Source organism: Sciurus carolinensis, chromosome 4, assembly GCF_902686445.1.
Source record: "Sciurus carolinensis chromosome 4, mSciCar1.2, whole genome shotgun sequence".
Lineage (NCBI taxonomy): Eukaryota > Metazoa > Chordata > Mammalia > Rodentia > Sciuridae > Sciurus > Sciurus carolinensis.
The window spans coordinates 5,445,599-5,472,235 of record NC_062216.1 but is presented as its reverse complement, the minus strand read 5'-3'; the positions used below and the strand labels follow the sequence as shown (position 1 = coordinate 5,472,235).

The following is a 26,637-nucleotide window of genomic DNA, read 5'->3' as shown; positions in this document are numbered from 1 at the left end:
GAGCCACACAGCAGCATGCTGCCTGGGACAGGGTGGCACAAGAAATTCCTGCTGTGCACACCCACATTCTCCTGTTTAGGTCAGAGTTTCCTGATCCCCAGCCCTGTCATCATGCTGAATGGCTAATCACAGGCACAGTGTGCTCTAGTGGGACCCTGTGTAGTTGGGGCAAGACCTGTCCTGCCTCTTATTTCCCTGCTTAGGGGCTCCTGGTGAACATGCTCATCTAGGGCAGAGGCTGCTCAGATTCTCCTCTTCACCTTACCTCTTCCTCGCTGTGTGCCCTTGGGTACCCCATTTGCCACCTGCTCCATGTCTCACCTGTCTCTACATCTCCAGCCATGATGTTCATCAGTGTTCCCCTGACAGTATTCCTCTTTGGAGTACCTGATTTAAAACCCATAAAGTGCCTGTGAAAATGCTGGAACACTGAGCAATGCTCTTCTAACTAGCTAGGGCGCATCATCCAAGACTCACAGACCAGAAGAGCCAGCTTCAGTAGCAAGCTTTCGGGAGCCTGGGCACTGGTGTGCAAATACACGTTCTCTGTGGTTCAGTGAGGGATTCAGGTACTCAGGCCCTTCTCTCCCTGAGACTGGTCATGGCTACTCTGTCACACCATGGCCACATTGACTTCAGAGTCCAGCATGTGCTGACACAGCAGGAAACAAGGCAGCAAAGAAGCAAGCCAAGGACCCACTTTTGGAGGACCCCATGAAAGAAGACAGACACTGCCAAAGGGCCCATGCCCCACACAGCTCTGATCAGGCCCTGCCACAAAGAAGGAGGGGCAGGATGGTGGCTGAGGAGGCTGCTGTCGGGATGGTAGCTGCAGCAGGGACAGCCTCTGGGTCCCACACACAGCCCCTACAGCAGCTTTCATAGGGTCTCAGCCCACAGCCTGGCCCTCAGGGAGCTCCTTGGAATTGAGCATCTCTAGCTGACTGCAGTGTGTAATAACCATTTGTCAGGTTGAGTCAAGGCCCAACTCTGGGGTTGACACTGAGATAGCAAAGCAGGTCATACCTTAGAGTAGGTCCTGACACTGATGTAGGACATGTTCCCACACAGACCAGGAATTATAGAAACTTCCCTGACAAAATGCCAAGATCTTGGCGAAAACACCTGTATGAGAAATGATGGACAGAATGACCATAAACAATTATCAACCTTCTGCCACATCCCCACTAGGACACCTTCATGACCCATGTTAAACTCCAGAGAGTGAGTAGACAATGACAAATTTCAGAGGCCCTGAGTCACACATCTCCCTAAGACCTATCCCCACAGGCCCTTCCCAGAGGACACAGAAGGGGACAAGGCACTAGTTTGCACTATATGTGGGCCTCAAATTGCCATAGGATTGGACACGTAGGCAATGCCCTCCTAGTCCTCGGCTGGGGTGTAATGCCATCCTGAGTTCATACCCAGACACTGCTGTTCAGTATCTGAGTGGCCTCTGGCCAAAGCAGCTGGCAAACTTCCCTTGTAGCAACCAAATGCCAACCGTTAGCCCCAGCCACAATTCAGCAGGTCCAGTGGCCTGCCTTTCATGCCCTCATCCACTCTGCCAAGGACAAACATTGCATGACAAGGAGGTCCCCACAGTTCCCTGGAGTCCACAGCAAGATTCAGCTACAGCTGTCCCAGGAGGGGTCTCCCATGCTCTGTGCCAGGTCCCAGTGGGTCCAGAGGTTTGTGTCCAGGACTAAGGCCTTCACCACTGACATTTGATCTCTGAAACCAATGGCTAAACATGGCCTAATGGCGACTCATGGGCCTCCTGATGTGTAGGCTCCTGGTGACGCAGATCCTCACACCCATTAGAAAGGCAGCTGTCTGCTGCACATAAACCACCTTGCCCCATTGCCACTGGGGGTTCCAGCTGTGCTGCATGTCCCAGACTTTTCACCAACTCTGGTCCTTGAAATAGGTGCCTGCAGGAGTGAACTCCCTGAAACATAGGGTTCTGCAAAGGACAGAGGGCAGGGTATCCCTGTTACCCAGCCCCCTCCCACAAACCCACAGGAACTGGACACAGTGGAGAGCATGGATGTCTGCTGACCTGGGAAGGCCCTCGCAGTGCTGAGGGAAGGGAACAGAAGCCGAGTCCCCTCCATTCACAGTACAATGGTAGCCCCCGCCTTGGAGAAGAGCATCTCCAACCCAGGAGTAAGGTGCTGTCAGCTAGCTTGCAGAGATGGTCACTGTACCCTGGACAGTGGAGGATGCTGGGGCCCAGAACCACACTCACTTTTGCACCTTCCTGGGTCATGTGCAGCGGGTTTCTGATGTGACTGGGCCAATGGTCATGCAACGGCTTCAACATTCAGGAAGGGCCACTCACCTGTTTGAGTCCAGTTAGTGCAGACCCCAGTCAACCTGCAGGCGATGTGTCTCTGCAGCATGAGCCGCAGGTCCACAGCCCTGAACATGCTCCAGACTACAGGCACATGAGGCAGCCATATGGAAGTGATGATGACTAATCTCACTGTCTCCTGGATCTACCCTGATCAGAGTGACAGTCCCCTGATGTCCCTCCTCAAAGCCAGGGAGCCAAAAGCTCTGTTTGTCCTTAAACTAGGACCTCCTTTCTTCCAGGCTTCAGGCCCAGGCCTACTGCCTCTGGTGCTGGCAGAGGGTGGGACTCACCTCCATCACTGGTCCTCTGCGGCCCTGGAGGATCAGCCACACCCCTCAGGTGCCTCTCACCTTGGCTCTAGCAGAGGACCGCCCCGTGACTGCAAAGGCTGCCCTGGCCCTGAGCAGTGGCATGAGGCTGGCACTGCCCTGCTCCCTGGGGCCCACATCCTTTCTGGGGTGGAAAGCTGCCTCCTTGGGCCTCTCCCACCACAGTGGGTGCCATTTCCTCTGCTGCAGCCAGCACAGACCCCTCCCAGCTTCTGTGGCTTCTGCATGCAGAACTCCTCAGCAGAACATATGCTCTACTGTTCCTGACTTCCTCCTTTTGGATCACGCACTACCATCCACTCAGATCAGCACTCTGCTCCAGAGCAGCCATGGACAGAAGAACTCCTTTCCACATAGCCTAGTGCCCCACGACACTGGGCTCCTGGGTCAGCACATGATCTTCTGTCTTCCTCAACTAAGCCTGAAGAGTGGATCCACAAGCACAGCAAGATCCTTCCAAGGGCATAACCCATCCTGCCTCTTGAACCTTGGCCACTGTGCCCTAACACAATAGGGCCTGGCCCATCTTGATCATCATGGAAGACTCAGGGTCTTTTTGCCTCTAGAGATAATATCATGTATATTTTCTCCAATAATAACATATCCCACAGCTTTACTAGACCTACATATTACCATCAAACCTAATGATGACCCTCAGGGACAAAGAGCCAGCTATGATCCCTTGGGACAGACAGCTCAGGCCTGAAGGCAAAGAGCAGGTCCCACATGATCTTCTTGGACCTATTTACCCAGGTGACATGCAGCCTTCACAGAGGCTCTGCCTTAAAAGTTTTAAAGCTTGGGTGATATCTCCCTCTCGTGCACCAACACGAGCAATGGAGATTATGGCTCTGAGTCCCAGGGATGACCAGTATGGAGAAGCATCCTTCAGATTGTTGACATGGGAAACATCACACAAGGACCACATGGAAGTACAATTCTGAGGCCCGGCTGATGGCAGTGCTACAAGCAGCCACTAAGGAAGTGTTGGCATAACCAATGCCCATGTGGGAGCACTGGTAAGACACCCTAGTAATAAGAAGGTGGCATTCGTTATGGTGGGACTTGCTTGGAACCTTATGTATAATAGAGTTCACGGGCTGCTATTAGATGCCTTTTGGGAAACCTGCTAGAACACGCCTTCCTGCCCATAAGTTTTGCCCTAAGCGATAAAACCCAGGTGAGCTGGGAAGCTGTGAGAACGGATGCCCCAGAGGCCCCAGATCCGAGGTAAGCCTGACATTTCAATGCCTCCTTATTAAATGGGTCCAGAGGCACCAGTGCTTCAACACGGCCAGGGCTCAGGACTCCAGGACTCCAGCTCAAGTCTCAGTGATGGGCAGCTGGCCCTCTGATGGCCAGGCTTTCATCTTCGGTGGTCAGGGAGGCTGAGCAACACTAACCCAGGCTGTGGTCCCAGGGCATGACCTCACATGCAGAGAGAGGTGTCACAGTCATCCCAGGCTCCAGGATGTGCACGAGCCCCCGACAGATGCTACATGTGCATGAACAGATCCTGTGACTCACGGGGCTTCACTGCAGCCTCCACCCACTGCATCTCTGAAGACCCCAGCAGAGAACAGGCTTGTGCAGCACTGGACCAAGCCAAGTGTGGGGGACACTCCACGAAAGTCCTCCCACATTGCTTAGGCACCAAATTCCAGAGAGACCACCTCCCTTCTGGAGTGGACACCCGGGAAGATGACCCCAACCTGAAGACCAAGCACCTCTATCCAGGGCATTCTTGATGGACATGTCACAGCTGGAGACCACTGTACCCTAGCACAAGAGGTCATCAAGGGAAAGGGGGCCTCACCAGAACTGCAGAGAACAGCTGATCTTGCGTACTGCTCTCACAGCCTCTGCCTCATGCTGCAGAGGATATGGACCTGGGTAGCCAGAGGATACAGTGCCTGGTACGCCCAGTACCCTGACCTGGAAGTGCCACTTCCCCTAATTCATGCTTCCCAATACCCAGAAAATGGCCCCACAGAATGGCATTTTCTGAGACCACTGTTTACCTTAAGGGACGCACCATTAGCTATGCCCCCTACTGTGAAGAAACCACAAGTCCTTGGTCAGGTTGTGAAGCTGCCCTTCTAGTTATGCAAAAGTAGTGGAATTGGGAGATCCAGGCATGACAACTGGATTTCCCAATAATGCCACTCTCTCCTGCCTAAGGGGGAAACACTCAGGCATTGTGGTGAGCTCTGTTCAAAACTCTGTGGGTCCCCACACTTGTCACAACCACCAGGACTTCCCTCTGCATGTACCACCAAGCTCCTCTTACCTCCCACATCTTGCTGAGTGGGCCCCTCCAGAAAGCAACCAAAGTCCCTGAAACTATCACCTGGGACCCAGTTACCAATGTGACCCTATGCTGAGCTGAGACCTGCACCCAAACCCTCAAACACTTACACTGCTGGACCCACGTGACATGGACTCACTGTGCTACTGTAGTGAAGCCCCCCTGTTGACTTGGCCATCCCCACCTGACACAAAACTGAAACCCTCAGCCTCCCTTAGACTCTCACGCTGTTGCTGCCAAATCTTCACCCTGACACGTCTCCCTTGACATAGTTAGAGTGGTGCTTCTGAGGTGGACCTGCAGTTCAGTGCACCTGTTTACACCTAGGTGGCCACTGTTCCCTCAACACATTTTGATCCGGCAACCTTGACCTAGGGACATAACACCTTAGGAGTGACTCTTTTCATATCTCTCTTCCACAAACTGGGTCCTGTCGACCTCTCCATCAGGTGTAAGATGGTAAAGAATGGTCTGTAGACATGAATATCATTCTTACCATCTTACATATAACAGATGCTTGTTCTTCACTTCAGGCGATAAACGTCAGGACCCCAAGTGTGCTAGGCAAGTACTTTACCTCTGAGCTAAGCCTGCAGCTCAACTGGAACATTTTAAAATGTACATGGTCACCAGAAGACGTCCCAGCCGGGTAACTCACCTGCAGCAGGGCCTGTGCATCCCAAACACACAGTACTCACCTGTCATACTGGGACAAGGGTGGTCTTTGAGACTGGTCAACACTGGTTTGGCTACAATGTCTTTGAAAACACACCACCAAGTGAGGCCACCTATGGACGTCTCTCTGCCAACTTGGCAGCCTCCTTGAAGGCCATCACTCTCATGAGTTCTTGGCACAGATGGTCTGACAGGTCTTTAGCCCAGGCCTTTCCATTAGTCAAGCAATGAGGGGCTGGTTCCCTCTGCAAAATGCATGCCACATGCACATCCATCAGTCAGGAGGCTCCATCACAGCCTGCCCAGCTCAGAATCCCAGGCAAAGGTGGTATACAGCTCACCTGGGGCCCAGCATCTCCACTCTGCCAACAGATAGAACGGGCTCTCCTGGTTAGACCCCAGGTCCTGGGGAGGCTGATCAAGACCTGGAGTCTGAACCTTGCTGTGTGATCAAGGGCATTGTCATGTTAGTCACCTTACAAATCAAGAACTCTGACATGCAGACCAGGATTTCCTGGTGCCTTTTAACAATTCTTTGCTCTGGTGCTTCAGCTTCACATGCATGTCCACCATCTCAGGAAGAATGCAGAAACACAGCTGGTTTCAACCTAGACATGGCCAAGACTGAACGAAAAACATAAGATCTCCTTTTGGTGGCCCTGCTTTAACCCCACCATCAAAACTATTGTTCCACTGCCCTTGTGCAAGAGTTGTTGGAAGAACCAGGAGAAACCCAGAGAAATGACGACACCCCACCCCACAGCCCTTTAAATAGGGGAAGTGTGTCCTCTGAGTGTGAGGGTGCTGTAGCCTCGGGAGACCGGGAACTCAGGACTGCTCTCTGCCTGCTTCTGGTCACCAAGCTAGCTGAGCATCTGTGAGTAACAGAACGTTCCAGGGCTCTGCACTGTGCTCATATCATTGACCTGGTGCAGTCAGGAAGCTAGGCTGCTCCACAGGAACCCTGCTGCAAGGAGGCCCCACTGGGGTCTTCTGCAAGCCCCTGGTAGCAGCACAGGTTAGCCGCCTGCAGCTAAGTGAAGATGGAGCTCAAAAAGCTCCAAACACAATTACCTTAGGGGCCCGTCCAGGTCAGATAATTGTAGATTCCGAAAATGTTCTTGATTTTGAGAAATGTCTGTTCAGGTTCTCTGTTCATTTTTTAATCAGGTTATTTGGCTTTTCCTACTGAGTGTGTCTGTGGCCTATGTATTTTGGATATTAATCCGGTATTGAGTGTGTGCTTTGTATTTATTTTCTACCACTTGCCCGTTTGTGTCTCCATCTGTCTGGTGGTTTCTGGTGTGGAGGCTGTGAGGCCTGAGACCAGCCCATCACTCTGCCTTTGCTTCTGCTGCCTCTGCCTTTGGTGTCATGGCCACGACATCACTACCCAGGTCCATGATCAAGAAATTCACCTCAGTGTGTGCTTCCAGTCATCCAGTGGGCTCAGGTCTTGTGTTGACGTTTGAAATCCACTGATGTGAGATGAAGATCCAAATGCATATGAAATCATCTGGTCGGGCTCTTTAGACTCAAGAGTTAAAGGGTCTCTCAGCTCAGGAAAGATGCAGAGAATTGACTGTCTTCGCTTGGACAGCTCCCTACCCAGGAGCCCACTGAGCTCCTTCCTCTCACCTGTGGCCTGAAGAGGTCACTGTGAGGTGCACTCTGCTCCAGCAGGACCCTGCTCACCCCATGACCCCAAAACCCCCTTCATCAGGGGATAACAGCCGTGAGCCCTGACAGAGCTCACCTACCCCAGTGTGCACAAGACTCTTTCGAATATTAAAAATTTAACATACAGACAAGTCGAAAAAGGGACATTTAAGTGGGAAATAGAAAACAAGAGCAGAGCCTGTGTCACCACTGTCAGCTTGACCTGAGGACCCGAGGGACCAGGGCGCCCTCCCTCCTTCCAACGCCCCTTCGCTGGCACAGCCTTGGCTCCGAGCCTTGCTCACACCCCTGTCAGTGCAGCTACTGCTACTCCACATGCTCAGGCTCCTGCCTCCTCTCCAGGTGACTCCAGCCATGAGGACCCTCGCCCTCCTCGCTGCCCTTCTCCTGCTGGCCCTCCAGGCCCAGGCTGAGCCTCTCCCAGGACATGCTGAGGAGGCCCCAGACCAGGAGCAGTCGGGAGAAGAGGACCAGACCCCAACCATCTCCTTTACAGGGCTCGGGAACTCTGCTGAGGACACAGGTGAGAGCTTCAAGGACAGAGGGGGGTGTGAGATGGGCTCAGAACCAGGCCTGGCACCGTCACTGAAGTGACCTCGCTGAACTCCTTGACCCCCGATGCTCTCATTGAAAACTGAGTGTCAAATAGCCCTTTGCAGAAGCTTTTCTTCCTGCAAAGATGTTGGATTCCAAGGTGTGTTTGTAGGACTAGGTTAGCACATGAAGAGACTTAATGTCTGCTTCCTTCTGCATCTAACTGGGTGGCCTTAGTCAGAGGGAGACGATTTTCTTCTGTCTCTCAGGAGGAACTCTTGCAAATGGGGAAGGGGTATGAAGCTGTATTCAGACACATGAGTGATGGGGCGGGAGAGAAGACAAGCCATAGTGTGCCTCTGTGTGTGTGACCCAAACTCGCCAGGAGCATTAATCTCTGGACTGAGGCTGCACAAGGCACTGTTTCTAATGTCCTGACAGGAGGAGCCGTCCCCACTGGCCGTGCAGCTCCCCTAGACCTCCCTCACCCCTGCTGCCAGCTCTGGATTCTGACGCTGTGTCTGTGTCCCCAGGTCTCAGGGCAGGTGTGGTCTGTCGCTGCAGAAGACCCAACTGTGGGTTCCTGGAGCGCACCGCAGGAGCCTGCAGACTCAATGGCGTCTATTACAGACTCTGCTGTCGCTGAGCTGAGCATGGAGAACAACAGAGAAACAAGTCACAAGAAGCTTGGAGATCTAGGAGGGAGCTGCTATTTTACCTGGGCCCGGCATCACTTTCCTTCCCCAACCCAAATAAACTCCCTGCAGCAAGCTCTCTGTGTTTGTGCTCCTTGGAAGCTCACTGTGTCTCAGTCTTGACCTGTGGGCTCATCTGAAATGAAGCCCCTTTAAACAAAATGCTGGCTCCAAAGAGGAAAATACAAGGACAAACACGGTTCAGGACCACAGAGGTGAGAAGGCAGAAAGGTGCCCCCTGTGCCTCAGCCTCCCTCTCTGTCCCTGAGCGAGGCCGTCACATAAGGTGGACTCGCCTTCCAAGACTGCTGCCATGTGCAGGCAGAGAGCTCCCTGTCCACTTCAGGTTTGCCATGACAAGGTCCAGAGAAACCGCCCTGCTCTCTTCCAAGGCTAGAAACTCCTGAACACACTGCTCCCAATCTGCCTGAGAAGCCCTGGTGGGGGGGTGGCTGCAGACACAGCTGGAAGGCAGGAAGCAGGGCTGTTAGCAGGGGGGGCCCAGGTAGGAGAAGAGCAGAGAGCCCTCACTGGGCCCCACCCATTGTCACTCCACGGAGCACTTCTAGTCCAGCTGGGTGGGGACAATAGGGCTGGTTCCAGAAGCACTCCAGCAGGACTCAGACCCACCCAGTTCGAACCCGGTCACATGACACACATTTTATTGGCTTGTTTTGTGTAGCACTTTTCTCCCTAAAATGGAATGTATGCTCTTCTTTTCTCACTTCATTCCAGATTTTTAATGTGATTAAATATAAGGATGTGTTGAAGAAATTAGATTTGATTAAATTAATTATTATATACAATGTCACAGAAAAGTATAAAATTATGTTATTACTACTCAACCTCATTGAAAAAGTGAACAATATAGATCTAAACCAGTTCATGTACCAGGTCACGTGCCTGTTCACCTTTAACAAGCAATTAAAATCATTTGAGGCTAAATGCAGGAAACATCCTAGGCAAAGTGCTTCTTCATGGACCATTAGCTGAGAAACAAGGTGCACATAATTATGGCATGGAGTAGACCATAAAGAGCTGAGAAGGCAGGCGTGGTGGCACATGCCTGTAATCTCAGGGGATCAGGAGGCTGAGGCAGGAGGATCACAAGTTTGAGGCCAGCCTCATCAACTAAGTGAGGGTCTAAGTAACTTAGTGAAACTTCATCTTGAAATAAAATATACAAAGTACCAGATATGTGGCTGCGTGGTTAAGTGCTCCTTGGTTCAATCCCTGGTACAAGAAAAAAAAAAAAAATTGCTCAGAGTAAACCTCAACCTGAAACACCATAGACGTGGGCAAGGTGGAGAGATGAGATGGGGTAGGGCAGAATTTGAGGGTGGAGAGCAAGAGAAAGGCCCATGCAGGGTCAGGCGAATCCACGGCATTTGAGGAAGCCAAGCCTCAGGAGAGCAGATTGACGAGGAGTGACAGCAGACATGGCCAGAAGCCCTGCCATCACGGGAAATGCACGATGGAGGACTGGACACCCCGCCTGCTCTGTGGATGCGGGGGCACAGCAGGGTGGCCTGTGGGGTGGCTATGACGTCCTAGGTTGGTGAATGACACAACCAACTCCAGGGACACACAGGGGAGAAGGTGATTTCTCCCAACAACAAGTGCAACCTGTTTAACCTCAAAAGTAACGGAGCTGGTGCCTGGAAGACAAATACACTAATTACCAAAGACATGCACATTTTCTGTCTCACATTAGCCACTCATACTAAGTGCAGGAACGTTCAACATCATCAAAATCTCAAGACAAACACTTTTACCTCTTTGTGGAACGTAAACCACTGCAATCACTCTGGAAATCTGTATGGAGATCCACAAAGGAAGAGGCATGGAGCACCCATGTGACCCAGGCACACCACCCGGAATGTATCCTGCAGAATTCACGTCAGCTTACTACAGTGATGCCCTTATACTCCTGAGTAAAGCAGCAAAACTCACCAGAGCCAAACTAGGGAACAAGCCTAGGTATCATCAATGGATGAATGGAGAAAGAAAATGTGGTGTATATACACAATGGATTTTTACTGGGTCATAAAGAAAATGGAAATTATGTTATTTGCAGAAAGACCTACAACGTGAGAATATCATGTTAAGTGAAAAAAGAGAAACTGAGAAGGTCAATGGTTGTATGACTTCTCTCCTACATGAAAGCTAGAGAGGAGAAAGGAAAGAAAGGTGGGGGTTCTATTTATGTGGGGCGAGACAGTTTCCTAGACTTATGAGACAGTAGTTCTGAATATTTAGTGAAAATTTTGATACCTGTAAAAATGTTAAAGACATTGATCAATAGAAGAGGTAACACATAGTAATTTTTACATTAAATTGTATAAGTTTCGAGTTTCTGAAAATGCTACTTGTAAATTCAAAGCAATAAGCAGTTACCAGTGAAAAATACTCGTTTTCATTGGAAAAAAAAAATTGAGTGAAGTTTAAATAAATGCATTCAAGTTAAGAAAAATTGTCACTCATTTACTAGGAAAAGGAAGTAAAGACTAAGTCAAATGTGGAACCATCCTGTTGAAATGCAGTTGTCCAAGGAGATCATTCCTCTGCCTCTGTGGCAGTTGGCAGCCTAGCTTCACAACACCAGTGACCCAATCACATTGACCAACACCCACACCAACATCCTCCAAGCCTTTCCAAGAACACCCAGTGCTTCACCAGCCTTCTGCCTCTTGTTTCCAGAGAGCTGACTCCAACCCCTCTCCCTACTGCAAAGTCTTGACCCTATTGCAATAGTCTCATCAATTCTTCCTTCCCACTTTTGAAGGCTGGAGGGACAAGTTTTCCTGTAAGAATCAAGACTTTATTTTCACACTGACTTATAATAAAGACTCAAATTCATAGTGTGAAATGTGAAGTTTCAGTAGATGTGCACCATGTGCAATGATCAAATCAGGACAATTGGCATATTCGTCACTTACCACATTTGTCATTTCTTGGTGGTGAAACCTTTGAAATCCTCTCTGTTTTGAAAGATACAATATGTTATTATTGACTACGGTGAGGCCCTTGTGCAATGACACCCCAGAACTCACTCCTCCTCTAACTGTCACTGTGCACCCAGTGACCTACATCTCCCCAGGCCCTGTCCAGTATCTGGCAGCCAGTGTTATACCCTCTATTTCTACAAGACTCACTTTTTTACTTCCACATACAAGAAAGAAGGTGTAGTACTCAACTTGTGCAGTGACTTATTTCTCTTGACCTGATGAAACCCAGGTTCATCTGCAGTGTCACATGACAGGATTCTACCTCCAAATGGCTGACGGGGATTCCAGTAAATATGAACCATTTTCTCTGTCCTTTCACCCACTGAGGGGTTCATAGGTGGATCCATCTCTTGCTGTTGTGAACAGAGGCACAATGACCAAAGAGCACAGGGATCTCTCCACATGCTGAATTCATTTTCATTTTATTTTATTGTTTATGCATTTGATGTTCTGAGCTCAGTATAAAATTTAACTGAAATTCAAATGATGATAAAAAGTGGGCTGTTATGAACCTATAGAATTTTTCCTCTTTAAAATTCAAAGTCCTTAGACTCAATTCAGAACTGTGCAGAGAATGGGAAAAGGTTCTTCATTCTAACATGGTCTGCCATTCACACCCCCAAACTCCCTATCTGTGACCCTGGATGGCACTGACTCTCCCTACTCTGTAGGTGGGTCATACTTGGCTGAGCACCCAGTCACCCAGGGAGTCTGATGCCCAGGCTGCACCAAGAAAAACTATGATCTGCTCTTAATCTCCTCCCTTGTGCAATCCAAGGTCTGTGTGTCTCATTCCCTCGGTTGCTATTTCTCATGCTTACCATGGGCACTAGCATGTGTCTTGGAGTTGACCCTGAGAAACCCGCTCCAGCTGAGTCAGCATGTTGCCTCCTGTGCCTGGGAATTTCCACAAGGAATCTGACTTCACAGAGAGGTTGGTCCAAGGACTCAAGGCATGAGAAATTGTTGCCCTCACCTTTCCTACTTTCTCCCTCCCTGGATCATGCTTTGGCAGGGCTCTCCTGTGGTTGCAAAGCCAGTCAAGGACAACTTGACCTGGCTTAGTGGCTTGGCATCCAGGACATTGATCTCTTTCCTTCCCCATGGATCCAGAAAACCCCCCCACTGCCCAGACAACAATGTCCTTCTGAATGTGTCCCTGATGAAGGTTCTGGACAACACCTGGGTTCCATTTTGTTTCTGCATCCCTAGAAATGTGGACCAAAAATAGGGGAGATGTTGTTCATGAAAATAGTCCAGAGTTCAAAATCTAAGTCACTTAACTGCGATGTGTTATTTTTTTAATACTTGGGAAATCCAGTGAGGATATTCAATCCTACTTCATCCACATGTTGGGGAAGCAAAAATTGACAAAAAAAGTGTATAAGACCCACCTCTCTGCAGACCTTCGAAAATGCCCATTCTCAGGCTGCTGGTTAAGATGCACCCCAGAACTTAGTGACCTGAAATAGTGCACATGTTTTAACTCACATTCTAGCAACATGGGCTTTCTCAGCTCCATGCACAAAAGGAGTGATCTTCTGGGATCTAGAAGTCACTGCACGATGACTTACCACAGGGCTGACATCTATTGCTGGCTACCATCTGGGAGCTCAGACAGGCCTCAGTGTGCGGAGATAGGAATGGACTGAAATGAGTTGACCCAGCTCCACAGGGAGGAGTTTATGATATGTTTACTAATGACTAGAGATAGGAGGCCTTTAACCACAGAAGATATCAAACACTATCCATCAGGGCACTTTCCCAGGAACCTGGTTGTCACTAGTGCTGCTCCACCATGGCAAGTGGCCTCAGTTGAGGGTTCTATGTTCTCTCCACGGGACACCTGGGCTTCCTCAAACATGATGGATGGGTCCAGAGTGACATCTCTTAGTGCACGTGAGCTCGCATGATAAAATACCATGTACCCTGGAGCTTGTTACCTACAAAAATTCATTTCTCACGATTGTGGAGCCTGTGGAGCCCAAAAGGAAGGAGCCAGCAAATCCACTGTTCAATGAGGCCTGCTCTCTGGTTTATAAGTGGATCTCGTGGATTTGGTGGAATGAGAAGGCAGGTCCCTGGGTCGCTTTTCTAATGACCATAACTCCATCTATCAAGGAGCTGCTCTCTTGACCTCAATGAATACCATGGTCCATTTACTAATGTAATGCCTTTGGGTTAAGATTTCCACCTCTGAATTTTAGTGGGACACCAACAATGCCACCATACCTCTGTCCAGGTAAAGGAAGGTACAGAGTATTTGTGACTCCTAGGCTGGGCACAGAAGACAGCGAGGCAGTAGGTGAGACACTTTCTATGAACAGCAATTCAATAGGCCTCAATTCAAGAGCATTTGACATCAACCTTCTTTCCAGAACAGCCATCAAAAAATTTGCCTCCTTGTCTTAAGACACCCAGAGTATTTATTCCTTCCTAATTTCTTGAAAGATTGATGCAAGCAAATACTGAAAATATAGAGAGTTTGGGAACATGGATTAAGGTGGGGAACAGGGAGGAGAGGGAGCCCCTGGCAGCGTGGCTGTTTCCTCAGGGCCATGCACACTGCAGGATGAGGAGGAGCCTGGAACCTGCAACCCTGTGTGAAGACAGGGCGCATCGTCAGTGCACAGGGCAGCAGAGGGCGCCCTGAAGAACAAGGAATGTGGAATCTCATGGTCCCACCTCCCTGTGCACCTCCACCAAGCCCCCGACACACACATGCCATGCCTGAGGGTCCTGTGCAGCCTCATCCCATGCTGGGCTTGCAGTGTCTGGTGGGGCCAGCGACAGCATAACCCAGGCTGGAGTCCTGGTTTCTTCCACAAGTCTCTGCTTTCTCACCCGCCACGTGCATACTCACCCACAGTTGCCCATGAATATTGGCCCCAAAAGGATTCACCCAGAATTCTGAAGAGTGTACGCACTAACTAAAACTTCAATATAATACAATATAAATGTCAATTCAGCCACAAGCTTATTAAAGAGCAACCTACATGCCTGGGACTGGGTCTGGGTGGAAAGTCACAGGAGCACAGCGTCTGCCATAGGGGTTACAGAATGTCATGGAAATACAAGTCTTGTGCAGACTTGCAAAGGAACTGCTTTGTCTCTGCTTCAGTCCCAGCAATCTAGCAAGATGCAGCAGCAGAACAGGAAGAAAGAAAAGGGACCCTGGAGAACACGAATTCTGGTCCACTCTAGGCTTCACAGTCTCAGGATCACCTGCAGGAAGGAGGACCAAGGTGAGTCCTGGGCACAGACTGAGAACCTGGCATACCCAGAAGGAGGAGGCACGGAGACAGAGGACCACATCTAGGGCCTGAGATTCCCAGGCATCCTGCAGTGCCTGCAAGGGGATAGCAATCAAAACGCTAAAATGGGCCAGGGCAGCTGCAGCCCCGAGCCTCAGGACCTGGCCCAGAGTTCCCTACGACCTCTGAAATCATAATTCACACTCTGCACTACCATGGGCCCCTGCCTGGACTCCAAATGCCCCTGCTCTGGGACTCCTCCACCTGCTTCCTGTTCCTGGGCGCCAGCCAGTGTCTGCATGAATCTCCCTCCCATTGGTTTGCACAATAATCATAGGCTCCACAGCCTGGCATGGCTATGTCACCCCTGCCTACCATCTGTCTGCCCCACTAAAGCAAGCTCAGCACCGAGTGTTGGCCACTCTGTCACTCAAATCAAGGAAGGATTTTGGGTTGGTGATGGAACTGCAGAGACAGGTGGTAACTGGAAGAGGTGACAGGACTGGAGGCTGAGAAATTACCAATGGCTTCCATTTCTGATGGATCAGAAAGAAATGCACATTTCAGTGGTCAGGAAGAGACTACATTGCCATTGGGGAGGTCAGAGGGGATCAGAGCCTCACCTACCCACTGAGGCACAAGAAAACTCATCAGAAGGAGCTGGTGCCTGCCACCACAAAGCAGCTGTGGCAAAGCCACGGGAGCCACATAGCAGCCTGCTGCCTGGGACAGGGTGGCACAAGAAATTCCTGCTGTGCACACCCACATTCTCCTGTTTAGGTCAGAGTTTCCTGATCCCCAGCCCTGTCATCATGCTGAATGGCTGGTCACATGCACAGTGTGCTCTAGTGGGACCCTGTGTAGTTGGGCAAGACCTGTCCTGCCTCTTCTTCCCCTGCTCAGGGGCTTCTGGTGGACATGCCCACGTAGGGCGGAGGCTGCTCAGATTCTTCTCTTCACCTTACCTCTTCCTCGCTGTGTGCCCTTGGGTACCCCATTAGCCACCTGCTCCATGTCTCACTCGTCTCTACATCTCCTGCCATGATGTTCATCAGTGTTCCCCTGGCAGTATTCCTCTTTGGAGTGCCTGAGTTAAGACACATTAAGTGCCTTGGAAAACGCTGGAACATTGAACAATGCTCTTCTCACTAGCTAGGGCACCTCATCCAAGACTCACAGACCAGAACATCCAGACTCTGTTTTCGGGCGCTTGGCACTGGTGTGCAAATAAGAAGTGCAGACACAGGAAGCTGCTCCGTTCTCTGTGGTTCAGTGAGGGATTCAGGTACTCAGGCCCTTCTCTCCCTGAGACTGGTCATGGCTGCTCTGTCACACCATGGCCACATTGACATCACAGTCCAGCATGTGCTGACACAGCAGGAAACAAGGCAGCAAAGAAGATGCAGAGATGGTCACTGTACCCTGGACAGTGGAGGATGCTGGGGCCCAGGACCACGTAGACTTTTACAGCTTCCTGGGTCATGTGCAGCGGGCTGGTGATGTGACTGGGCCAATGGTCATGCAATGGCTTCAACATTCAGGAAGGGCCACTCACCTGTTTGAGTCCAGTTAGTGCAGACCCCAGTCAACCTGCAGGCGATGTGTCTCTGCAGCATGAGCCGCAGGTCCACAGCCCTGAACATGCTCCAGACTACAGGCACATGAGGCAGCCATATGGAAGTGACAATGACTAATCTCGCCGTCTCCTGGTTCTACCCTGATCAGAGTGACAGTCCCCTGATGTCCCTCGTCTGAACCATGGAGTCACAACCCTTCTTTGTCACTATACAAGGACCTGGTTTCTTCCACGCTTCAGGCCCAGGCCTATTGCCTCTGGTGCTGGCAGAGGGTGTGACTCACCTCCATCACTATCCTCTGAGGCCCTGGAGGAACAGCCGCACCCCTCAGGTGCCTCCCGCCTTGGCTCTGGCAGAGGACCTCCCCGTGACTGCAAAGGTTGCCCTGGCCCTGAGCAGTGGCATGAGGCTGGCACTGCCCTGCTCCCTGGGGCCCACATCCTTTCTGGGGTGGAAAGCTGCCTCCTTGGGCCTCTCCCACCACAGTGGGTGCCATTCCCTCTGCTGCAGCCAGCACAGACCCCTCCCAGCTTCTGTGGCTTCTGCATGCAGAACTCCTCAGCAAAACAAATGCTCTACTGTTCCTGACTTCCTCCTTTTGGATCACGCACTACCATCCACTCAGATCAGCACTCTGCTCCAGAGCAGCCATGGACAGAAGAACTCCTTTCCACATAGCCTAGTGCCCCACGACACTGGGCTCCTGGGTCAGCACATGATCTTCTGACTTCCTCAACTAAGCCTGAAGAATGGACCCCCAAGCACAGCAAGATCCTTCCAAGAGCATAACCCATCCTACCTCTTGAACCTTGGCCACTGTGCCCTAACACAATAGGGCCTGGCCCATCTTGATCATCATGGAAGACTCAGGGGCTTTTTGCCTCTAGAGATAATATCATGTCTATTTTCTCCAATAATAACATATCCCATAGCTTTACTAGACCTACATATTACCATCAAAACCTAATGACGACCCTCAGGGACAAACAGTAGGCCATGATCCCTTGGAACAGACAGCTCAGGTCTGAGGGCAAAGAGCAGGTCCCACATGATCTTCTTAGACCTATTTACCCAGGTGACATGCAGCCTTCACAGAGGCTCTGCTTTACCAGTTTTAAAGCTTGGGTGATATCTCCCTCTCGTCCACCAACACGAGCAATGGAGATTATGACTCTGAGGCCCAGGGATGACTCATCGTGTGTCATCAGTATGGAGAAGCATCCCTCAAATAGTTGACATGGGCAACATCACACAAGGACCACATGGAAGTACAATTCTGAGGCCTGGCTGATGGCAGTGCTACAGGAAGCCACTAAGAAATTGTTGGCATAACCAATGCCGATATGGGAGCACTGGTAAGACTCCCTAATTAAAAGGAGGTGGTGTTCATTATGATGGGACTTGCTTGGACTCTTTTTAGCATTGTAGTTGACGGGCTGGTATTGGATGCCTTTCAGGAAGCCCTGCTAGAACAGGCCTTGCTTGTCATAAGTTGTGCCCCAGGACATAAATCCCAGGTGAGCTGGGAAGCTGTTAGAAGGGATGCCCCAGAGGCCCCAGATCCGAGGTAAGCCTGACATTTCAATGCCTCCTTATTAAATGGGTCCACTGGCACCAGTGCTTCAACACGGCCAGGGCTCAGGACTCCCACTCAAGTCTCAGCAATGGGCAGCTGGCCCTCTGATGGCCAGGCTTTCATCTGCGGTGGTCAGGGAGGCTGAGCAGCACTAACCCAGGCTGTGGTCCCAGGGCATGACCTCACTTGCAGAGAGAGGTGTCATAGTCATCCCAGGCTCCAGGATGTGCACGAGCCCCCGACAGATGCTACATGTGCATGAACAGATCCTGTGACTCAGGGGACTTCACTGCAGCCTCCACCCACTGCATCTCTGAAGACCCCAGCAGAGAACAGGCTTGTGCAGCACTGGACCAAGCCAAGTGTGGGGGACACTCCACGAAAGGCCTCCCACGTTGCTTAGGCACCAAATGCCAGAGAGACCACCTCCCTTCTGGAGTGGACACCTGGGAAGATGACCCCAACCTGAAGACCAAGCACCTCTATCCAGGGCATTCTTGATGGACATGTCACAGCTGGAGGCCACTGTACCCTAGCCCAAGGGGTCATCAAGGGAAAAGGGGGCCTCACCAGAACTGCAGAGAACAGCTGATCTTGCGTACTGCTCTCACAGCCTCTGCCTCATGCTGCAGAGGATATGGACCTGGGTCGCCAGAGGATACAGTGCCTGGTATGCCCAGTACCCTGACCTGGAAGTGCCACTTCCCCTAATTCATGCTTCCCAGTACCCAGAAAATGGCCCCACAGAATGGCATTTTCTGAGACCACTGTTTGCCTTAAGGGACCCACCATTAGCTGTGAACCCTACTGTGAAGAAACCACAAGTCCTTGGCCAGGTTGTGAAGCTGCCCTTCTAGTTATGCAAAAGTAGTGGAATTGGGAGATCCAGCATTACAACTGGATTTCCCAATAATGCCACTCTCTCCTGCCTATGGGGAGAAACACTCAGGGATTGTGGTGAGCTCAGTTCAAACCTCTGTGAGTCCCCAGAAGTGTCACAACCACCAGGACTTCCCTCTTGCACATACCACCAAAGCTCCTCTTACCTCCCACATCTTGCTGAGTGGGCCCCTGCAGGCAGCAACCAAAGTCCCTGAAACCACCACCTGGGACCCAGTTCCCAGTGTGGCCCTATGCTGAGCTGAGACCTGCACCCAATCCCTCAAACACTTACATTGCTGGACCCACGTGACATGGACTCACTGTGCCCCTGCAGTGAAGCCCCCCTGCGGACTTGGCCATCCCCACCTGACACAAGACTGAAACCCTCAACCTCCCTTAGACTCTCACGCTGTTGCTGCCAAATCTTCACTCTGACGCGTCTCCCTTGACAGAGTTAGTGTGGTGCTTCTGAGGTGAACCTGCAGTTCAGTGCCCCTGCTTACACCTAGGTGGCCACTGTTCCCTCAACACATTTTGATCCGGCAACCTTGACCTAGGGACATAACACCTCAGGAGTGACTATTTTCATGTCTCTCTTCCACAGACTGGGTCCCATCGACCTCTCCATCAGGTGTAAGATGGTAAAGAATGGTCTGTAGACATGAATATCATTCTTACCATCTTACATATAACAGATGCTTGTTCGTCACTTCTGGCAATAAACGTCAGGACCCCAAGTGTGCTAGGCAAGTGCTTTACCTCTGAGCTAAGCCTGCAGCTCAACTGGAACATTTTAAAATGTACATGGTCACCAGAAGACGTCCAAGCCGGGTAACTCACCTGCAGCAGGGCCTGTGCATCCCAAACACACAGTACTTACTTGTCATGCTGGGACAAGGGTGGCCTTTGAGTTGGTCAGCTCTGGTTTGGCTACAATGTCTTTGAACACACATCACCAAGTGAGGCCACCTATGGACAGTCTCTCTGCCACCTTGGCAGCCTCCTTGAAGGCCATCAATCTCATGAGTTCTTGGCACAGATGGTCTGACAGGTCTTTAGCCCTGGCCTTTCCATTAGTCAAGCAATGAGGGGCTGGTTCCCTCTGCAAAATGCATGCCACATGCACATCCATCAGTCAGGAGGCTCCACCACAGCCTGCCCAGCTCAGAATCCCAGGCAAAGGTGGTATACAGCTCACCTGGGGCCCAGCATCTCCACTCTGCCAACAGATAGAACGGGCTCTCCTGGTTAGACCCCAGGTCCTGGGGAGGCTGATCAAGACCTGGAGTCTGAACCTTGCTGTGTGATCAAGGGCATTGCCATGTTAGTCACCTTACAAATCAAGAACTCTGACATGCAGACCAGGATTGCCTGGTGGCTTTTAATACTTCTTTGCTCTGGTGCTTCAGCTTCACATGCATGTCCACCATCTCAGGAGGAATGAAGAAAGAGCAGCTGGTTTCTACCTAGACCTGGAAAAGACTGAAGGAAAAACATAAGATCTCCTTTTGGTGGCCCTGCTTTAACCCCACCATCAAAACTATTGTTCCACTGCCCTTGTGCAAGAGTTGTTGGAAGAACCAGTAGAAACCCAGAGAAATGACGACACCCCACCCCACAGCCCTTTAAATAGGGGAAGTGTGTCCTCTGAGTGTGAGGGTGCTGTAGCCTCGGGAGACCGGGAACTCAGGACTGTTCTCTGCCTGCTTCTGTTCATCAAGCTAGCTGAGCATCTGTGAGTAACAGAACGTTCCAGGGCTCTGCGCTGTGCTCATATCATTGACCCGGTGCAGTCGGGAAGCTAGGCTGCTCCACAGGAAGCCTGCTGCAAGGAGGCCCCACTGGGGTCTTCTGCAAGCCTCTGGTAGCAGCACAGGTTAGCAGCCTGCAGCTAAGTGAAGATGGAGCTCAAAAAGCTCCAAACACAATTACCTTAGGGGTCCGTCCAGGTCAGATAATTGTAGATTCTGAAAACGTTCTTGATTTTGAGAAATGTCTGTTCAGGTCCTCTGCTCATTTTTTAACCAGGATATTTGGCTTTTCCTACTGAGTGTGTCTGTGGTCTGTGTATTTTGGATATTAATCCAGTATTATGTGCTTTGCATTTATTTTCTACCACTTGCCCGTTTGTGTCTCCATCTGTCTGGTGGTTTCTGGTGTGGAGGCTGTGAGGCCTGAGACCAGCCCATCACTCTGCCTTTGCTTCTGCTGCCTCTGCCTTTGGTGTCATGGCCATGACATCACTACCCAGGTCCATGATCAAGAAATTCACCTCAGTGTGTGCTTCCAGTCATCCTGTGGGCTCAGGTCTTGTGTTGAGGTATGAAATCCACTGATGTGAGATGAAGATCCAAATGCATATGAAATCATCTGGTTGGGCACTTTAGACTCAAGAGTTAAAGGGTCTCTCAGCTCAGGAAAGATGCAGAGAATTGACTGTCTTCGCTTGGACAGCTCTCTACCCAGGAACCCACTGAGCTCCTTCCTCTCAACTGTGGCCTGAAGAGTCACTGTGAGGTGCACTCTGCTCCAGCAGGAGCCTGCTCACCCCATGACCCCAAAACCCCCTTCATCAGGGGATAACAGCCCTGAGCCCTGACAGAGCTCACCTACCCCAGTGTGCACAAGACTCTTTCGAATATTAAAAATTTAATATACCGACGAGTGGGAAATGGGACCTTTAAGTGGGAAATAGAAAACAAGAGCAGAGCCTGTGTCACCACTGTCAGCTTGACCTGAGGACCCGAGGGACCAGGGCGCCCTCCCTCCTTCCAACGCCCCTTCGCTGGCACAGCCTTGGCTCCGAGCCTTGCTCACACCCCTGTCAGTGCAGCTACTGCTACTCCACATGCTCAGGCTCCTGCCTCCTCTCCAGGTGACTCCAGCCATGAGGACCCTCGCCCTCCTCGCTGCCCTTCTCCTGCTGGCCCTCCAGGCCCAGGCTGAGCCTCTCCCAGGACATGCTGAGGAGGCCCCAGACCAGGAGCAGTCGGGAGAAGAGGACCAGACCCCAACCATCTCCTTTACAGGGCTCGGGAACTCTGCTGAGGACACAGGTGAGAGCTTCAAGGACAGAGGGGGGTGTGAGATGGGCTCAGAACCAGGCCTGGCACCGTCACTGAAGTGACCTCGCTGAACTCCTTGACCCCCGATGCTCTCATTGAAAACTGAGTGTCAAATAGCCCTTTGCAGAAGCTTTTCTTCCTGCAAAGATGTTGGGTTCCAAGGTGTGTGTGCAGGACTCGGTTAGCACATGAAGAGACTTACTGTGTGCTGCCTTCTGGATCTAACTGGGTGGCCTAGTCAGAGGGAGACGATTTTCTTCTGTCTCTCAGGAGGAACTCTTGCAAATGGAGAAGGGGTATGAAGCTGTATTCAGTCACATGAGTGATGGGGCAGGAGAGAAGACAAGCCACAGTGTGCCTCTGTGTGTGTGTGACCCAAACTCGCCAGGAGCATTAATCTCTGGACTGAGGCTGCACAAGGCACTGTTTCTAATATCCTGACAGGAGGAGCCGTCCCCACTGGCCGTGCAGCTCCCCCAGACCTCCCTCACCCCTGCTGCCAGCTCTGGATTCTGACCCTGTGTCTGTGTCCCCAGGTCTCAGGGCAGGTGTGGTCTGTCGCTGCAGAAGACCCAACTGCGGGTTCCTGGAGCGCACCGCAGGAGCCTGCAGACTCAATGGCGTCTATTACAGACTCTGCTGTCGCTGAGCTGAGCTTGGAGAACAACAGAGAAACAAGTCACAAGAAACTTGGAGATCTAGGAGGGAGCTGCTATTTTACCTGGGCCCGGCATCACTTTCCTTCCCCAACCCAAATAAACTCCCTGCAGCAAGCTCTCTGTGTTTGTGCTCCTTGGAAGCTCACTGTGTCTCAGTCTTGATCTGTGGGCTCATCTGAAATGAAGCCCCTTTAAACAAAATGCTGGCTCCAAAGAGGAAAATACAAGGACAAACACGGTTCAGGACCACAGAGGTGAGAAGGCAGAAAGGTGCCCCCTGTGCCTCAGCCTCCCTCTCTGTCCCTGAGCGAGGCCGTCACATAAGGTGGACTCGCCCTCCAAGACTGCTGCCATGTGCAGGCAGAGAGCTCCCTGTCCGCTTCAGATTTGCCATGACAAGGTCCAGAGAAACCACCCTTCTCTCTTCCAAGGCTAGAAACTCCTGAACACACTGCTCCCAATCTGCCTGTGAAGCCCTGGGCGGGGGTGGCTGCAGACACAGCTGGAAGGCAGGAAGCAGGGCTGTTAGCAGGGTGTGCCCAGGTAGGAGAAGAGCAGAGAGCCCTCACTGGGACCCACTCATTGTCACTCCACGGAGCACTTCTAGTCCAGCTGGGTGGGGACAATAGGGCTGGTTCCAGAAGCACTCTAGCCACCAGCAGGACTCAGGCCCACCTGGCCACATGCACCCTGGGGTGGCCTGCAGCTGTGGGAACCAGACTCTGCCTGCAAAGTGCAGCTTCCAAAGAGCCCTGGGAAATGAAGAAGTCGGCGGCGGGACACCAAGCGACCCAGACTTCACGTCCATGCTGCAGTGTGCTGAGCCTCAGAACTTCAGGAGGGCCAGTGAAGGCAGGATCCTGGTCTGAGGAAGGAGGGCTGAGCAGCGCCCCCTAGAGCCCAGAGTGGGGACCTGCATGGCCCAGGCTCCCCTCTGCCCTGGGTCCAAGGCAGCCACCCAGCACACCCAGGACCCTCACCTTCTCTAACTTGTCCTCCTCTTCTCAGCCAAGATGTCACGCCCCTTCCTAAAAACTGCGTCTGTGAAGGGACAGTCCCAGTCATGAGGAGGGGGGATGTGACTATACTCCTGTCAGGCCTCCTCTTCCCTCTCCAAGAAAACCACTGACCCTTGGCCAGCTTGCCCCTGAGGCCTCCACACGCCTGCCAGAAGTGGACCACAGGCCCCTGTGAGGTGTCCACTGAGAGCCCCAGAGACTCACCTGACTCCGCCCAGCACTTCCTGAGGGATCCCCAGCACAGGTCTGAAGCTAGGGTGAGCCAGGGCATGAATGGTACTCCTGCTGGTCTGGGCTCTGGGTGAAGGACCCAGGTCCTAGAGCCACAGAGACCACACAGTGCCAAGAGAGGGCCAGTGTCCCACGTGGGTTTACTGCCACCTAGTAGACACTGACTGGGTCAGACAGGGCCGTGGCCACCAGAACCAAGCATTCCCAGAAGGCCGAGGGAAACAGGTCCCTTCCCACACCCACTCCACTGGACCTCGGAGGAGGGTCTCAGCCCCAAACTGAGGGTCTGCCTGTGTGAGGAGGCAGACAGGGCTCAGGGACACCCTTGGCTGGGCAAGCAGAACCAGGACACCAGGGGACAGAGGGAGTTGAGGGTCTGACAGAGGGACCAGCTCTCCCTGGGAACAGTGGAGGTCTACCTGGGGGGGTCTCCCTGGGAGGTCAGGCCTTCCTCAGCTTCTCCCACCTGCCACTGACCTGTCTTCCAGATCCTTGGAGGAAGCCTCCACATCGCTCCTCAACTGTGGGTGAATGTGGCTATTCCAGCCTCCACCTCAGGGCAGCTGGCCTCCCCGCAACGTCAACCTGGTTCCCCCCCACAGCTGCCTTCTAAAATTCCACATTCTCACTGAGTTCATTGAGATTCCAGCTTTTAAACTGTGCCCTGTTTCTCTGCTGCTCTCCATCCAGCTGCGTTCTTTATCTTGCCCCATCCAGTTCAATCCGGGTCACATGACACACATTTCATGGCTTTATTTTGTGTAGCACTTTTCTCCCTAAAATGGAATGTATGCTCTTCTTTTCTCACTTTGTTCCCAGATTTTTACTAAGTGACTAAAAGGAAGGATGTGTTGAAGAAATTAGATTTGATTAAATTAATTGTTATATACAGTGTAACAGAAAGCTATAAAATTATGTTATTACCACTCCACCTCATTGAGGAAAACTGAAGACTATAGATCTAATCCAGTTCATGTACCAGGTCACGTGCCTGTTCACCTTTAACAAGCAATTAAAATCATTTGAGGCTAAACACAGGAAACATCCTAGGCAAAGTGCTTCTTCATGGACCATTAGCTGAGAAACAAGGTGCACATAATTATGGCATGGAGTAGACCATAAAGAGCTGAGAAGCAGGCATGGTGGCACATGCCTGTAATCCCAGGGGATCAGGAGGCTGAGGCAGAAGGATCAGAAGTTTGTGGCCAGCCTCATCAACTAAGTGAGGGCCTGAGCAACTTAGTGAAACTTCATCTTGAAATAAAATATACAAAGTACCAGGTTTGTGGCTCCATGGTGAAGTGCCCCTGGGTTCAATACCTAGTACAAAAAAAAAAAAAAAATGCTCAGAGTAAATCTCAACCTGAAACAGCACAGACGTGGGCAAGGTGGAGAGGTGAGATGGGGTAGGGCAGAATTTAGGGGTGGAGAGCAAGAGAAAGGCCCGTGCAGGGTCAGGCGAATCCACGGCATTTGAGGAAGCCAAGCCTCAGGAGAGCAGAGTGACGAGGAGTGCACAGCACACATGGCCAGAAACCCTGCCATCACAGGAAAGGCGCGATGGAGGACTGGACACCCCGCCTGCTCTGTGGATGCGGGGGCACAGCAGGGTGGCCTGTGGGGTGGCTATGACGTCCTAGGTTGGTGAATGACACAACCGACTCCAGGGACACACAGGGGAGAAGGTGATTTCTCCCAACAACAAGTGCAACCTGCTTAGCCTCAAAAGTAACGGAGCTGGTGGCTGGAAGACAAATACACTAATTACCAAAGACGTGCAAGACATTTTCTATCTCACATTAGCCACTCATACTAAGTGCAGGAACGTTCAACATCATCAAAATCTCAAGACGAACACTTTTACCTCTTTGTGGAACGTAAACCACTGCAATCACTCTGGAAATCACTATGGAGGTCCACAAAGGAAGAGGCATGGAGCAACCATGTGACCCAGGCACACCACCCGGAATGTATCCTGCAGAATTCATCTCAGCTTACTACAGTGATGCACTTATATTCATGTGTAAAGCAGCAAAACACACCAGAGCCAAACTAGGGAACAAGCCTAGGTGTCCATCAATGGATGAATGGAGAAAAAAAATGTGGTGTATATACACAATGGAGTTTTACTGGGTCATAAACAAAATAAAAATTATGTTATTTGCAGGAAAGAAGTACATCTTGAGACATCATATTAAGTGAAAAAAGAGAAACTGAGAAGGTCAAGGGTTGTATGACTTTTCTCCTACGTGAAAGCTAGAGAGGAAAAAGGAAAGAAAGGTGGGGGTTCTATTTACTTGGGGCGAGACAGTTTTCCCTGTCTTCCGAGACAGTAGTTCTGAATATTTAGTGAAAATTTTGATAGCTGTAAAAATGTTAAAGACATTCATTCAACAGACAGAAAAGGTGAGATATAGTAATTTTTACATGAAATTGTAAGAATTTTGAGTTTCAGAAAATGCTACTTGTACATTCAAAGCATTAAGCATTTACCAGTGAAATATAGACTTTTTTTTATAAAAAATGGTAAAGTTGAAATAAATGCATTCAAGTTAAGAAAAATTGTCACTCATTTACTAGGAAAAGGAAGTAAAGACTAAGTCAAATGTGGAACCATCCTGTTGAAATGCAGTTGTCCAAGGAGATCATTCCTCTGCCTCTGTGGCCGTTGGCAGCCTAGCTTCACAACACCAGTGACCCAATCGCATTGACCAACACCCACACCAACATCCTCCAAGCCCTTCCAAGAACACCCAGAGCTTCAACAGCCTCCTGCCTCTTAT

At 51.0% G+C, this 26,637-nt stretch overlaps 1 pseudogene; it reads right to left on the bottom strand.

Annotated features, from left to right (window-relative positions):
* The window catches only part of LOC124982237 (sorting nexin-18-like), a 33,989-nt pseudogene extending 31,554 nt beyond the window's left edge, over positions 1-2,435 (bottom strand).
* Between the last annotated feature and the right edge of the window lie 24,202 nt (positions 2,436-26,637).